Source organism: Bombus fervidus, chromosome 19, assembly GCF_041682495.2.
Source record: "Bombus fervidus isolate BK054 chromosome 19, iyBomFerv1, whole genome shotgun sequence".
NCBI lineage: Eukaryota > Metazoa > Arthropoda > Insecta > Hymenoptera > Apidae > Bombus > Bombus fervidus.
Genome location: NC_091535.2, coordinates 4,486,807 through 4,501,509, shown reverse-complemented (window position 1 = coordinate 4,501,509; position 14,703 = coordinate 4,486,807). Strand labels below are relative to the sequence as shown.

Sequence of the window (14,703 nt, the reverse complement as noted above, 5' to 3'; positions counted from 1 at the left end):
CGTCACCCTGCACCGGCTTTGACCGGGGCAGGGTGCGAAAGAGTGAGTGGCACCAGGACGGACTTTGTTGATGACCGCGGCGACAACAAATTATATATTACTATGGATTGCGACCACAAAAGAAAAATGGTTTACGGTGCAGGGGAGGGATACCCCAGTACCGGCGCAGCGGTGGATAGTCAAGTGGGCTCGCCTGCGTCGTCATCTCACGACCACGGTCGTTCGGGGGTGGACCGCCAGGCCCCCGGATGTGTTTTCACGTCTGGCGAGGCGGGATGCAGTAGTACGGAGATTCACGAGGAACCTCCGAGAAGAATGACAAGAGCATCGCGGAGAACCACGGGCGGAACGGACGGCGTCTTCCTCGCACCGGCCGCGGTAACGGGCCTCGCGCCGGTAAGGGCGCTACGAACGCGGATGAGGTCCGATGACGAGGATTCGGTCGCCTCTTTCGCGTCGCGATCATCCCTGTGATCGACTGTCTCCGGGGGGAAGAGAAGACGCATTATGACGCTGACCCCGGAAATCTCTGTGGATTTGGCACTGGATATACGGATGAGCTCGGCGGCCGACGTGAGCGCCGAGTTCACCAGGCAGGTGTCAAAGATCTTGCGGGTGGCGGCGGTATCGTCGAACCTGAAGGGAGCAAGCATTAAGGACCTAAAGGACGCGGCGACCTACGTCGCCGCCGCATGGAGGGAGCTTAACCTGCAGAGGGCTGAGGTGGTCCACAGCGGTAGCTCCACGGCCGCCAGGCTCGCGGAAGCAAGGCTGACCGCGTTGGAGGAGGAAAACGCGGCCTTGCGTAAAGAGATAACGAGGCTGGCCGCTCGCACCCACGAGTGCCCACGGTGCAACGGTCGGGCTATTGAGTCCGGCCACCCTCCGCGGAGCGGAAAACAAGAAGGCGCGCGTCTGGACGCCCTAGAGAAAAAGATGAACGAACTCGGTCCCTCCATCATGAGGGCCATCGAGGAACGGTTCGGGGGCCGAAGACCGCGCAGCCCCGAACCTCGGCGCAAGGCGGACCAACCCGCTGCCCCACGCGTTACCCAAGCCACAATGCTCCCGAGGGAGCAGGAGGGTGGTGGAAAGACGGCCGCGGAAGAAAAGGGCCGCAAGGAAGGAGGAGAAAAAAGAGGGAATGCCTGCTGCTCCTTCGTCAAGACTAACGGGCGCACGGAAGACGGGCGCCGCACTAGTGACTAAGAAAGGAACGGCGCAGGCGACGAAAACGGCCGGGCTCCCCCGCGCACCGCGTACGTCCGCGGTAACGTTGACTATCAACGAGGGGGTTAAGACATCGTACGCCGATGTTATCGCGACGGCGCGACAGAAGGTCCCGCTTGCGGAGATCGGCGTCGAGTCCCTCGGAATGAGGAAATCGATGACCGGGGGTATAATTATCCGGCTCCCCGGCGACAGAGACAGAGGAAAGGCGTCGCGATTGGCGACGCGTCTGGCCGAGGTGCTGGACCCGGCCGCGGTGAGAGTAGCGGCCCCGAACAGGACGGCGGAGTTGAGGGTGGCCGGGATAGATATCTCGGTCGCTAAGGAGGAGCTGCGGCAGGCGTTGGCCTCAGCGGCGGGATGCGGCAGCGCGGAGGTGCAGGTCGGAGAGATCCGTACCACCAGATACGGCCTTGGAACTGCATGGGTAAGGTGCCCAGTGGCCGGAGCCCGGAAATTAGCCCGGGACTGGAAAGTAGCTCTGCGCTGGTCCACGGCGAGGGTCACGGCTATCCCGAAGAGACCCTTGCAGTGTTTTAAGTGCCTGGAGCTGGGGCACGTGCGGGTAACCTGCACGTCCAACGTGGATCGCGGGCATCTGTGCTACAGGTGTGGCGGTAGCGGGCATCGTGCCAGGGGGTGTCCCGCCTCCGCGCCCAAGTGCCCGTTGTGCGAGTCGCTGGGGGCGCCAGCCAACCACAGGATGTGCGGGGCGGCATGTGCTCCGCCGAGAACTAAGAGGAAGCCACCGATCCGCGAACCGACCGCGGTGGTAACGCAAGAGGGGAGCACCGTCGAACATCCAGCGGTGGATGGCCGGGAGGAGGCCATGGAGGTGATTGAGTGATGTTAACCGTCTCCTCCAATGCAACTTGGGCAGATCGAGAAGGGCGCATGACCTGCACCTCCAGACCATCCGGGAGGGAGAGGTCGCCCTCGCGACAGTGGTCGAGCCGTATCGCGTCCCTGACGCTCCCAACTGGATCGGGGATTTGGACGGACTGACGGCCGTAACTTGGACGCCGACTCTGGACGCCTTTGGCGCCCTGCTAGACCGTGGCAGCGGCTACGTCGCGATCGTATGGGCAGGAATAGCGGTGGTGGCGGTCTACGTCTCCCCCAACAGCGGCCTGGCCGCGTTCGGGGACTTTCTAGACGATGTCGGTGAATGTGTCAAAAGGTGCTTTCCCCGCCAGGTGCTGGTCCTCGGAGACTTCAATGCTCACTCGACGCAGTGGGGGGAACTCCGCGACGAACACCAGAGGAAGATGGCTGACAGACTGGGCTGCGGGACTCGGACTCCTGCTGGTAAACAAGGGTACGGCGAGCACCTGCGTGGCGTGGAGGGGGTCCTCCGTGGTCGACATCACGTGGGCCACCTCGGAGCTGTACCCGAGGATCCGTGACTGGAGAGTGGCCGAGGGAGTCGAGACCCTGTCCGATCACCTCTACATATTTATGGAGGTGGTCTCGGAGGACGTGGACGAAAATAACAACCAAGTCGCCCGAGTTGGTGCGAGCCGCTCCGGCCCATCACAACCACCCAGATGGCGCCTGAAGGAGCGGGACAGGGAGATGTTGCGGGCGGCAGCCATCGTCTCGGCGTGGAGCTGGGACGCCCAAGGGACGACCAGTCTGGGAAGCGTCGACGAGGAGGCGGAGATCCTCCAAGGATACATGAGCGCGGCGTGCGACGCCTCGATGCCGCGCTCCGTCCCGGGCGGTGGACGCAACCGCTGCGTTCACTGGTGGACGCCGGAGATCGCGGAGTTGCGGGCGAGCTGCGTGCGGGCACGCAGAAGATTTCTGAGAGCCCGTCGCCGTAGAAGGACGCGCGACGAGGAGGAGATCTCCCGCTGCTACGGGGTCTACAGTGAGGCGAGACGGACTCTGCAGCGGGAGATCAAGATCGCGAAGGCTCGGTCTTGGAAGCAGCTGATCGAGGCGGTTGAGTCAGACCCGTGGGGGCGGCCGTACAAGGTGGTAACGAGGAAGTTACGACACGCGGCCCCCCCGCTGACCGCCAACATGAATCCGGTACTGCTGGCCAAGGTCATCGGGACGCTGTTTCCGCGTCAGGACAGCGACGCGGGGCGGTCGGGATCGTCCCTCTCCTCTGGCAGGGGCGAGACGTCGTCAACAGCAACGGCGGCGACGACGTCGACGGAGCGGAGCGAGGAGCTGCAGGTCACTCAGGAGGAGCTTCTCGCGGCGACTAAGAAGATGGCGTCCCGGGACGTGGCACCGGGTCCGGACGGAGTTCCGGGCCGAGTCTGGGCGGAGACGATGGAGGTGGTGGCCCCTCGCGTGCGGCATCTGTTTACCCGATGCCTGAGGGAGGGCATCTACCCGCGGATGTGGCGGACGGCGAGATTGGTACTGCTGCGAAAGGAGGGTCGTCCGCCGGACTCGCCGTCGGCGTACAGGCCGATATGCCTGCTGGACGAGATCGGGAAGCTCTTCGAGAGGGTGATAGCCGCCTGTCTGGAGGCCCATATCTCGGGGCGGGTTCCTGGATGGCACGACAGTCAGTACGGCTTTCGCCGGGGTCGCTCCACGGTGGATGCTGTGAAGCGGGTGAGGAGCATGGCGGAGGAAATGGTTTCCCGCTACGGAACGGCGGTAGCGGTCTCCCTGGACGTCAGCAACGCCTTCAACTCTATCCCCTGGGCGAGGATAATGGAGGCTCTGCGACACTTCGAGGTGCCGGCGTACCTGGTTGAGGTCATCGGAGCCTACCTGAACGATAGGTGGATCACCTTCATTGGCAGGAACGGGGAAGAGAGAAGACGTGTGGGGCGCGGCGTCCCGCAGGGTTCGGTGCTAGGAACGATCTTGTGGATCACGGCCTACGACTCTGTCCTTCGATGCCCGATGCCCCCGGGCACGGGCTTGGTTTGTTACGTTTGTTAGGCTTGGTTTTTGACGGTGGTGGAGTGAGACCGTGATCCTCACGGAAGACGCTGTGGCATGCGCGGTGCACGCTATTCAGCGACTGGGATTGAGCGTGTCGCCGGCCAAGTCGGGGATCCCCTCCCGATGGTTTGTCCGTGGCCATAAATGGCGAAGCGGTGCCGGTGAAGTGTCGTATGAGGTACCTGGGCCTCACCATCGACAGTCGGTGGACGTTCGGACCACATTTCGAGCTCCTGGTCCCGAGGGTGACGGCCGGAGCCAACGCCTTGTGCGGCCTTCTTCCGAATATAGGCGGAGCAGGGTCGGGAGTCCGCCGACTCTACGAGGGAGTGATCCGGTCCCGGGTCCTCTATGGGGCACCGGTGTGGGCCCAAGATCTGATGGCCAACCGTCGCAGTCGTGCCCTGGTGAGGAGACTGCAAAGGACGATCGCTATCCGAATAGCCAGAGGATATCGAACAATATCCTACGAGTCGGCGACAGTGCTGGCGGCGTCCCCCCCGTTCGAACTGCGGGCCCTCGAGCTCTGTCGGGTGCATGAACACCTGAGGGCACCGCCTTCGACGGCGGCGCTGTCGCTGGGCGGCCTCTCGGCCTCGAACGTCCGGGAAGAGGCAAAGCTGGAGATCTGGGAGCGGTGGCGCTCCCAGCTGATGGAGGAGGACGCCAGGCGGCCACACCGAGCCGTCCGCGCCGTGCTTCCCAATTGGGAGGCTTGGAGAGATCAAGGCGGGGTTCCGCTCACCTTCAGGACGACACAGATGCTCGCCGGACACGGGGTCTTCGGTGAGTACCTGCTGAAGATCGGGCGGGAGGTGACGTCCACCTGTCACCACTGCGGGAAAGAGGAGGACACGGCACAGCACACGCTGGAGTTCTGTCCAGCGTGGGCGGAACCGCGGCGCGTCCTGCAGCTCGACATCGGCGAGAGGTTGGCTCCGGAAGCGGTCGTCGAGGCCATGCTCCGAGGGCCCCGGGAGTTTAACGCTGTCCGCGCCTACTGCGAGGAGGTTATTCAGAGAAAGGAGCGGGCAGAGAGGGACCGGAAGAGAAGAGCCGATCTCAGTAGTTCGTCGCATCAACGTCGCAGGGGCTCCGTACGACGCAGGGGCGCGGCGCCGCCGCCGCTGCCCCGGGTGCGTCAGATTAGGGGACGTGGCGCTAGGAGGAGTGGTTCCCCCTAGCTTTCCAACTCAAGCCGGGACGCCTCCCTAGACAACTACAACGGCAGGGAGATAGACGACGAGGTTGCACTCGGTAGTGATTCGCAAGAGACCGCGGGTGCACCTCTGAACGTCGGGATGACCACCGTGGGGTTTTAGTCGGTAGGAGTCCGACACTACACGGTCGTTGCTACGCAGCGCCGAGTGTCCATGAGGATTTCCCCACGATAAAAAAAAAAAAAAAAAAAAAAGGCTGCTACTATAACTTATATATAAATTTTAAACAGCGGCAATAAACGTTTTATTAGATTGTTAAAAGATAGCATTAAGAAAAATTCAGGTTGGCGCGCAACCTGTCTACTGTTTCAACACTCCTTTGCAATAAATGTAAAAACGATTATATTCGATTATTCGTAGGTATGAATGGTTTACTGCTGTACGTTGGCCACATGGTGTGTTATCAAGATTTCCCTTTCCATTGGAGCATCGGTAGCATGGAGAGTCGAGCACTGCGTTTATGCGAGGCCATTTGGGGTACTGGATTATGGTCAATTATTGCATACGTTATGCATGCAAAACGCAATTACATCAGCCTATGATAATATACGTTTAGCAACCTTCTACATGTATAACAGAAATTTTGTACATGATGCTTAAAAAAAAGATCAAAAAGGTTGCTATCCCATTTATTTATTTTTATTGAAAGAAAGATGATCGAAAGTTGTTACAAAAGGCAGCGAGGGGTAGACTGACTCGAAATGAGGTTTAAAGTAAACTTTACAAATAATTTATTTTGCACAACATATATAAATATAGCACAATGATTGATCGAGGTAACATGATGGTATTCGACACGAATACACTTCGCGTTGATTCCTCTTCATCTCGAACGATGAAACGGTTGAGCTATGCTGTACAACAGTTGTAACATGTATCGCTCCCGTTTATATATCGCGCGGTAGCGGGCGATCTTTTCCTCGTTAGGATACGGACTCAAGCGAGCTCTATCTAACTTTATGCTGGCCACAAAGCAACGTATCTTTCGCATTCTGATTTCCTCGGTCCACCAGTACCGATTCTGACTATTACTAGGCACGGCGAATTCCATATCTCGGCAAAGGATCTTCACCTCTATGTTCACGCTTGTCTGTCCTCTACGGGCGTCACTGTTCCAGGCTGCGGTCAGGCTGAAATACCAAAAGCCGTAAAAATTTTCTTACATTTTACGAACTGATGAACTGAACATTTTCAAACCAGATAACTATAAGAATGTAAACACTAAGGAGCATACGTATATATGCGTACATCAACAAACATGATTTCTATAAGAAAATCTAGTATTTTAACAAATATTTTCAGAATGAACATATTGTTCATTATGATTTTAAAATGCGAATTTTAAGCACTATGGGAAGACAATTACAGAATTACAAATTGCTGTTACAGGCGAAATATAAAAAATTGTATGCTTATTCGTACTATGTAACAGTGCATATACGTAATCTTTCTACTTACTGTTCTATTAATAGTAATGTAAAATGAAATTAAAATATAGTCCATCAAATTTAATATATCCACCATGCAATAAGATTATGGTTAAATAGATAATTTCAAAAATTTTCTTACAAAAAGAGGTTATTGTATGATGCATTAAAAGCATATACTAAGATTAATCTTTGGAAAGCGAAGGTAATCTAACCTAAGAATTATGCACTAAATTTGAAACGTATGCGATGTATTGAAAGTTTTAAAAATTTCTTTTAAGTTTCAGATATTTAATTTAAATGAGAGATACATTAGTAAAACATGAAATGCAATATATGTATTTACATTATAATTTTTAAACATATTCGTATTTTTAAACGTCATTAAGTAAATTTCTAAATAACTAAGAATATACTGCTTCTTATTAAATAGTTACGAATTGTTTTTATTAGCGAGAAGCTATTAAGCGATGGTTGACAAGTTGTATCGATATACCACAGGTTGACGAAGTATACCAGTAATAATTTAACAAAGCAAATTCTTCACCGCGATCTTCGAGAGAAATTCCTTGGAATTGGAATTGTTGTAACGAACGCAGCTGCATTTATAACATGCGACATAAGTACACTCTTTTATATACTAAGCTATTTGATTAATTCTAAGTATGTAAGGAATTTAAAAAGCTTTTAAAATCATATATTTATCATTGTACTTACTTCGAAATGTATGAGGTGGGTAGCTCGTGATATGTGCTGAAGGAAAACTAAAGTATAGTTAATAATATATTTATCAACAAATACTCTCGATGCACATTTGCATACAGCTTGCGATTAGAATTAGCGGTTCGCGCTTCGCGAATTACAACTTCTAGACGATGCGTTACAAGAGTTCGTAGCAACTTTCAACTATCAACTGACTTTCCGTCACGATGATACTACGGGGAAAACTATGATGGGGTGTGTCTAAGGATACGAGATCATCGGATTCGTCGAAGAAAATTTTCATTAGGAAAATTAAGGAAATTGACGTCGCTGTTGATTGGTTAATCTCTAGATTGGTGGTTGAGGAAGGGATGCTAACCGCCCTTGAGTACCGTTGTGCGAAAAGCAGATTTTCCGTATTTTCCCGTAGTAGATGATAGATTTAGGGACTGTTGGGATAATGACTATTTGTTCGTTTGAATGTGGCGATCCGTTAGGTTTCCGGGTTTTCCTTCTTACCATGTTTCTAATGGGATGGAAATCTATTATTTCAAATCTTGTACTTGTGTATTCTCGTGGGCACCTATTCTCTGGCATTGCTGATTGATACTAGATGTTTACTTTAGACCTGACCCATCGGGCACTTAGGGTGTTTATTAGCCTCTTAATGAGGTCCGCGTCGTAAGGTTTACAATTTGGTAGGTAGGAAAGTCAGACTTTTCCAAGAAAGGCAAGTGTTGTTCAAGTCATAAACGGCAGGAAACGATTGAAAATGAAATACATTATTGCAAATATTTTTCCGGTATGAATTCTTCACTACCCATAGACTCAAATTGAACTCTTCTTATATAAATAACATGTTTTAGCTATTTCAGAAATTTGGTAGGAGGCTAAAACAGTCTTGGATGGACAGAATCATTTCAATAGCCAAAAAGAAACGTTAGGAGAATTGTATAAACATGAAGTTGGAGTTAATTGTAGATTTAGTATAGTTTAAGTTATTCTGCTGTAGATTTTTTTTGGGCATTTTCATTTTTAGTTCTTTGAACCTTTTTTATTTCCTGTACTTTTGTAATCTTTTTTATTTAAATTAATCTTGTTTGTAATCTTTTATTTTTTAATTTTTTTTATTCAGTTCCAGTATTATTCAATAACCAAGTGAAATACAACAGCACACCTTACAGAATTCATATTTAGACAGAAATCGTTAACAAATTTTGAAGTACTGTGTAGAAGAAAATGATTAATACGTTAAAGATGAAAATTATCAACGATAAAAAAAAGGACCCTAATGTTTGTAAGATATTATTTCATTGTAATTCTAGCAGTTGAATATAATTTTAAAGAAAAAAATAATTACTTAATGCAATGAAATTACTGAAGTGTAAACTTATAAACAAAGTCTGATTTCTAATTGACAAACCTTTTGTATCTTGACGAAATAGAATCTATCAGCTATGAAAAAAAAAAAAAACAGATTTTACAAGGTGTCTCCTTGAGCACTAAAAGCATCCGTTATCGACTTATCGCTCGTAATATACAAGATGAAAGTACTGTTTGCTCAGGAATGGAAAAATCTGTTTAATGCTCTTTGCTTTAAATGCCCTAATTTCATGCACGTTTACATCAACGGTTCTAAAAATGATAATCTTTACTGAAAATAAATCAATTAAACACGGATTCAGAAACGAGGATATACGCAAAGACTTAAAAGTACCAACAGTCAAAGAAGAAATTGGCAAATACGCAGAAAAACACAAGGAACGAATGGCAACAAATCCAAACCAGTTGGCTGCTGAAGCGAGCAAAACTATCACAAAAAAAAAAAAAGACTAAAGAGAAAACATCTCACAGATCTCGCAATACTATCAAGATTCTGATATCTCGGATTCGCATTATCGATGCCGTCCTGGAGTGCTATGGACAAGCTATCTGATTACGAAGATATCTGGAACACTACCGAGTAGTGGAATCATTCCACCTGACCCTCCCAATGACAAACTCGCCATGAAGGACGAAGCAGCGCATTTCTTGCACAGTGACAGCATAAAATAACAGCAGTTATTCTTTGGAAAACTTGTTCGTATCGTCTTCAAGACTTAAAAATTTGTCGCACTTTTTATCAAGTAGATTGCCAGTGCGAAAAGTTTGTTCAGTTTGGAGACACTTTTTTATAGCTCGTAAATGTACCGCAGATCGTTCGTGCACTTTGATTCAGATTTTTATTTATTTATAGGTTATATAAAGTTTTATAGTTATTTTTTGTTATAGTATAAATTATGAATTAATTATTTTATTAATAAATTTAGTAATGAAAATCAATTTTGCGGAAAATGAATAAGTAAAATAAATTTTGTACCTTTTGTATCAGGGTTAATTAATGTAATTTAGTAAAATTAATAGTCTCGAAATAAAAGGGTTAAATATATAAATATGTTTTTGTGGAATAAATAATTTGAATATATATTTAGAAATTAAATGTTTTTCGAATTTTTTTATATCTAGTTTTTTTTAAAATAAATGTAATTTATATATAATAATTATAAAAAATTTATTTAAAAAATTTTTATATTTTTATATAGAAAATTTATGGGATAATCTATAGATTTTAACATATAATCTTTTTTATTTTTAATTGTATTAATTTAGAAATAATTTTTATTAATAAGTATTTAATAATTTAATATTTAATAGTTTAAAGATTTGTTTATATTTAAAATAAATAATATTAATACATATTTATTTAAAAAGATAATTAATAATTTATTTAAATTAGATATAATTCCATTTTCCAGTTTCGTGTTAAAACGAATCTCGACGAATTGTCGTAAACAAAATAAAAAATAAAAGAAGAAAGAAAAGAAAACGCACTAGCAATGCTATGTTTCTGATGGAGACACTCGTCCTTGCACAGTAATCTCATTGCGTCAGGACCTAACAATTCAGACAGACTACATTATTAACGTCCTATAATTATCCTATGCTTTGGTTAAAAAAAAAATATATATATAATAAAGGAAAAAAAACTGCCCCTGTCAATGGTGGATTGAAAAATGGCGAGTATGTCAAAACTTGGAATTCTCTCGGGGTACGATTTTTGTAGAGGGAGATTATTTTTTATGTAGAAAGGATTCAGTGTCGTTCAATTACGTGAAATAATTGATTCTCATTATAATCTATAATTCGTTCAAAACTTGCTGGCTAGTGAAGATACAATTGAAAAATAGTCGCCTACTTTTTTTCATTAGAAATTATTATTAATTAGAAACGATAAAATGAGGAAAATTGGGAAAACTTTGAGTAACCAGTTAGGATTTAATAGACTGTAATAGTTATAATTAGAGCAATATAAAATGATGATAGTTCGTATTACATTATAATACTTTATAATGTATTACGTTACAATGTATTACTTTATATTATATTATTTTATAATGTATTACGTTATATAATATTACAATTTCCACGCATCTACGAGTCGGAATCATCTGACTGGACGAGGTCCATCTGGGGTTGGGCTTTAGCTCTCTTGATCTCCTGCTGTAAGATGTATCGCTCCCGTTTATATACCTCGCGGCAGAGAGCGATCTCCTCCTCGTTACGATGCTGCCGACGGCGGCGGGCTCTCTGTAACTGCCTGCGGGCCAAAAAGCAGCTCATCCTTAGCTTTGCGATCTCCTCGGTCCACCAGTACGGATTCTGTCTTGTACCAGGCACGGAGCCTTGCATCGATGTATCACATGCTGTGTTCATATCTCGGCAAAGGTTCTTCACCTCTATGTTCACGCTTGTCTGTCCTCCACGGGCGTCACTGTTCCAGGCTGCTACTATAACTTCTGGGCCTCACCATCGACAGTCGGTGGACGTTCGGACCACATTTCGAGCTCCTGGTCCCGAGGGTGACGGCCGCAGCCAACGCTTTGTGCGGCCTTCTTCCGAATATAGGCGGAGCAGGGTCGGGAGTCCGCCGACTCTACGAGGGAGTGATCCGGTCCCGGGTCCTCTATGGGGCACCGGTGTGGGCCCAAGATCTGATGGCCAACCGTCGCAGTCGTACCCTGGTGAGGAGACTGCAAAGGACGATCGCTATCCGAATAGCCAGAGGATATCGAACAATATCCTACGAGTCGGCGACAGTGCTGGCGGCGTCCCCCCCGTTTGAGCTGCGGGCCCTTGAGCTCTGTCGGGTGTATGAACACTTGAGGGCACCGCCTTCGACGGCGGCGCTGTCGCTGGACGGCCTCTCGGCCTCGAACGTCCGGGAAGAGGCAAAGCTGGAGATCTGGGAGCGGTGGCGCTCCCAGCTGATGGAGGAGGACGCCAGGCGGCCACACCGAGCCGTCCGCGCCGTGCTTCCCAATTGGGAGGCTTGGAGAGAAAAAGGCGGGGTTCCGCTCATCTTCAGGACGACACAGATGCTCGCCGGACACGGGGTCTTCGGTGAGTACCTGCTGAAGATCGGGCGGGAGGTGACGTCCACCTGTCACCACTGCGGGGAAGAGGAGGACACGGCACAGCACACGCTGGAGTTCTGTCCAGCGTGGGCGGAACCGCGGCGCGTCCTGCAGCTCGACATCGGCGAGAGGTTGGCTCCGGAAGCGGTCGTCGAGGCCATGCTCCGAGGGCCCCAGGAGTTTAACGCTGTCCGCGCCTACTGCGAGGAGGTTATGCAGAGAAAGGAGCGGGCAGAGAGGGACCGGAAGAGAAGAGCCGATCCCAGTAGATCGTCGCATCAACGTCGCAGGGGCTCCGTACGACGCAGGGGCGCGGCGCCGCCGCCGCTGCCCCGGGTGCGTCAGATTAGGGGACGTGGCGCTAGGCGGAGTGGATCCCCCTAGCTTTCCAACTCAAGCCGGGACGCCTTCCTAGGCAACAACAACGGCAGGGAGATAGACGACGAGGTTGCACTCGGTAGTGATTCGCAAGAGACCCCGGGTGCACCTCTGAACGTCGGGATGACCACCGTGGGGTTTTAGTCGGTAGGAGTCCGACACTACACGGTCGTTGCTACGCAGCGCCGAGTGTCCATGAGGATTTCCCCACGATAAAAAAAAAAAAAAAAAAAAAAGGTTGTAGTATATAACGTTCTACGTTATAACGAAATAGAACGTAACGTCACACGTTATAACGTAATAGTATATAACATTATACGTTATAGTGTGATAGCTTATAACGTTTTGCTTTATAACGAAATGGCATATAACGTTATACGTTAAGACGAAATAGCATATATCGTTATACGTGATAAAGTAATACCATATAACTTTATACTTTATACAGTAACACCATATAACGTTATACGTTATAACATAATAGTATATAACCTTCTACGTCTGATCGTATTGGTATATAACGTTATACGTTAGAAGTACATAGCATATAACGTTATACGTTATAGGGTTGCAGTATATAATGTGATACGTTATAACGAAATAGAACGTAACGTTGTACGTTATAACCTAGTAGTCTGTAACATTATACGTTGTAGTGTGATAGCATATAATGTTATACGTTATAACGTGATAGTACGTAACGTTGTACGTTATACCGTAATACTATATAAAGTTATTCGTTATAAAGTTATAGTATATAACGTGATACGTTTAAACGTAACAGCATATAACGTTCAACGTTATAAAGAAAAACCATATAACGTTATACGTCAGAACGTAATGGTATATAACGTTGTACGTTACGGGGTAATAGCATATATCCTTATGCGTTATCACGTAATAGTATATATCGTTATACGTCATAAGGTTATAGTATATAGCGCTAATCGTTATAACGAAATGGAACGCAACGTCATACGTTATAACGTAATAATATATAACATTATACGATATACGGTGATAGCATATAACGTTATACGTTATAACGTAATAGCATATACCGTTATACGTTATAATGTTATAGTATATAACGAAATACCATACATCGTTATGCGTTATAACGTTGTAGTATATAACGTTAAACGCTATAACGAAAGAGAACGTAACGTTGTACGTTATAACCTAATGGTATATATCATTATACGTTGTAATGAGTTAGCATATACCGTTATACGTTATAAAGTAATACCATATAACGTTATAAGTTATTACGTAATAGTATATAGCGTTATACGTTATAGGGTAATACCATATAACGTTATACGATATCAGGTTGTAGTATATAACGATATAAGCTATAACGTAATAGTACGTAACGTTGTACGTTATAACGCAATAGTATATAACATTATACGTTATACGGTGATACCATATACCGTTGTACGTTATAAAGTAAAACCATATAACGTTATAAGTTATAACGTAATAGCATCTAACGTTATACGTTATAAGGTAATAGTATATAACGTTATACGTTATAACTTCTTAGTATATAACGTTATACGTTATAACTTCACAGTATGTAACGTTACACGTTATAACTTCATACTATATAACGTTATACGTTATAAGATTATAGTATATAACGTCATACGTTATAACGCAATAGAACGTAACGTTGTACGTTATAACATAATAGTATATAAAATAATACGTTAAAACGTAATAGCATATAACGTTGTACATTATAAAGTAATACCATTTAACGTCATACGTTATAACGTAATAGTATATAACATTATGCGTTACACGGTGATAGCATATAAAGTTATACGTTATAACGTAGTAGAATATAACGTTATACGTTATGAGAATATATAATTTCAATATCACTGCTATCCTATACAAATGTTCAGTTTTGTTATATACATTTGTAAGTGATATACATAATGTAATTACTTTACAATTTATTAGAAGGTTATGTATTTCCTGGTATTGTTCTTGCTAGTATAATGCATCGGCTTTTGCTATTAGAACTTCTTTTGTAGTCATGACTGCTTCTGCTCCCTACTTCTACTCCATGCTTCTGCTCCATGCTTCTGCTCCATGCTTCTGCTCCATGCTTCTGCTCCATGCTTCCGCTCCATGCTTCTGCTCCATGCTTCTGCTCCATGCTTCTGCTCCATGCTTCTGCTCCATGCTTCTGCTCCATGCTTCTGCTCCATGCTTCTGCTCCATGCTTCTGCTCCATGCTTCTGCTCCATGCTTCTGCTCCATGCTTCTGCTCCATGCTTCTGCTCCATGCTTCTGCTCCATGCTTCTGCTCCATGCTTCGGCTCCATGCTTCGGCTCCATGCTTCCGCTCCATGCTTCCGC

The 14,703-nt window shown here is 46.7% G+C and overlaps 1 long non-coding RNA gene across 1 annotated transcript in view; it reads right to left on the bottom strand.

Annotated features, from left to right (window-relative positions):
• LOC139996869 (uncharacterized) overlaps nt 1-14,435 on the bottom strand; it is a 57,878-nt gene extending 43,443 nt beyond the window's left edge. Inside the window, exon 1 of the long non-coding RNA XR_011802429.1 lies at nt 14,287-14,435. This is a non-coding gene — a long non-coding RNA (uncharacterized lncRNA). The remainder of the gene's footprint in view (nt 1-14,286) is intronic.
• Between the last annotated feature and the right edge of the window lie 268 nt (nt 14,436-14,703).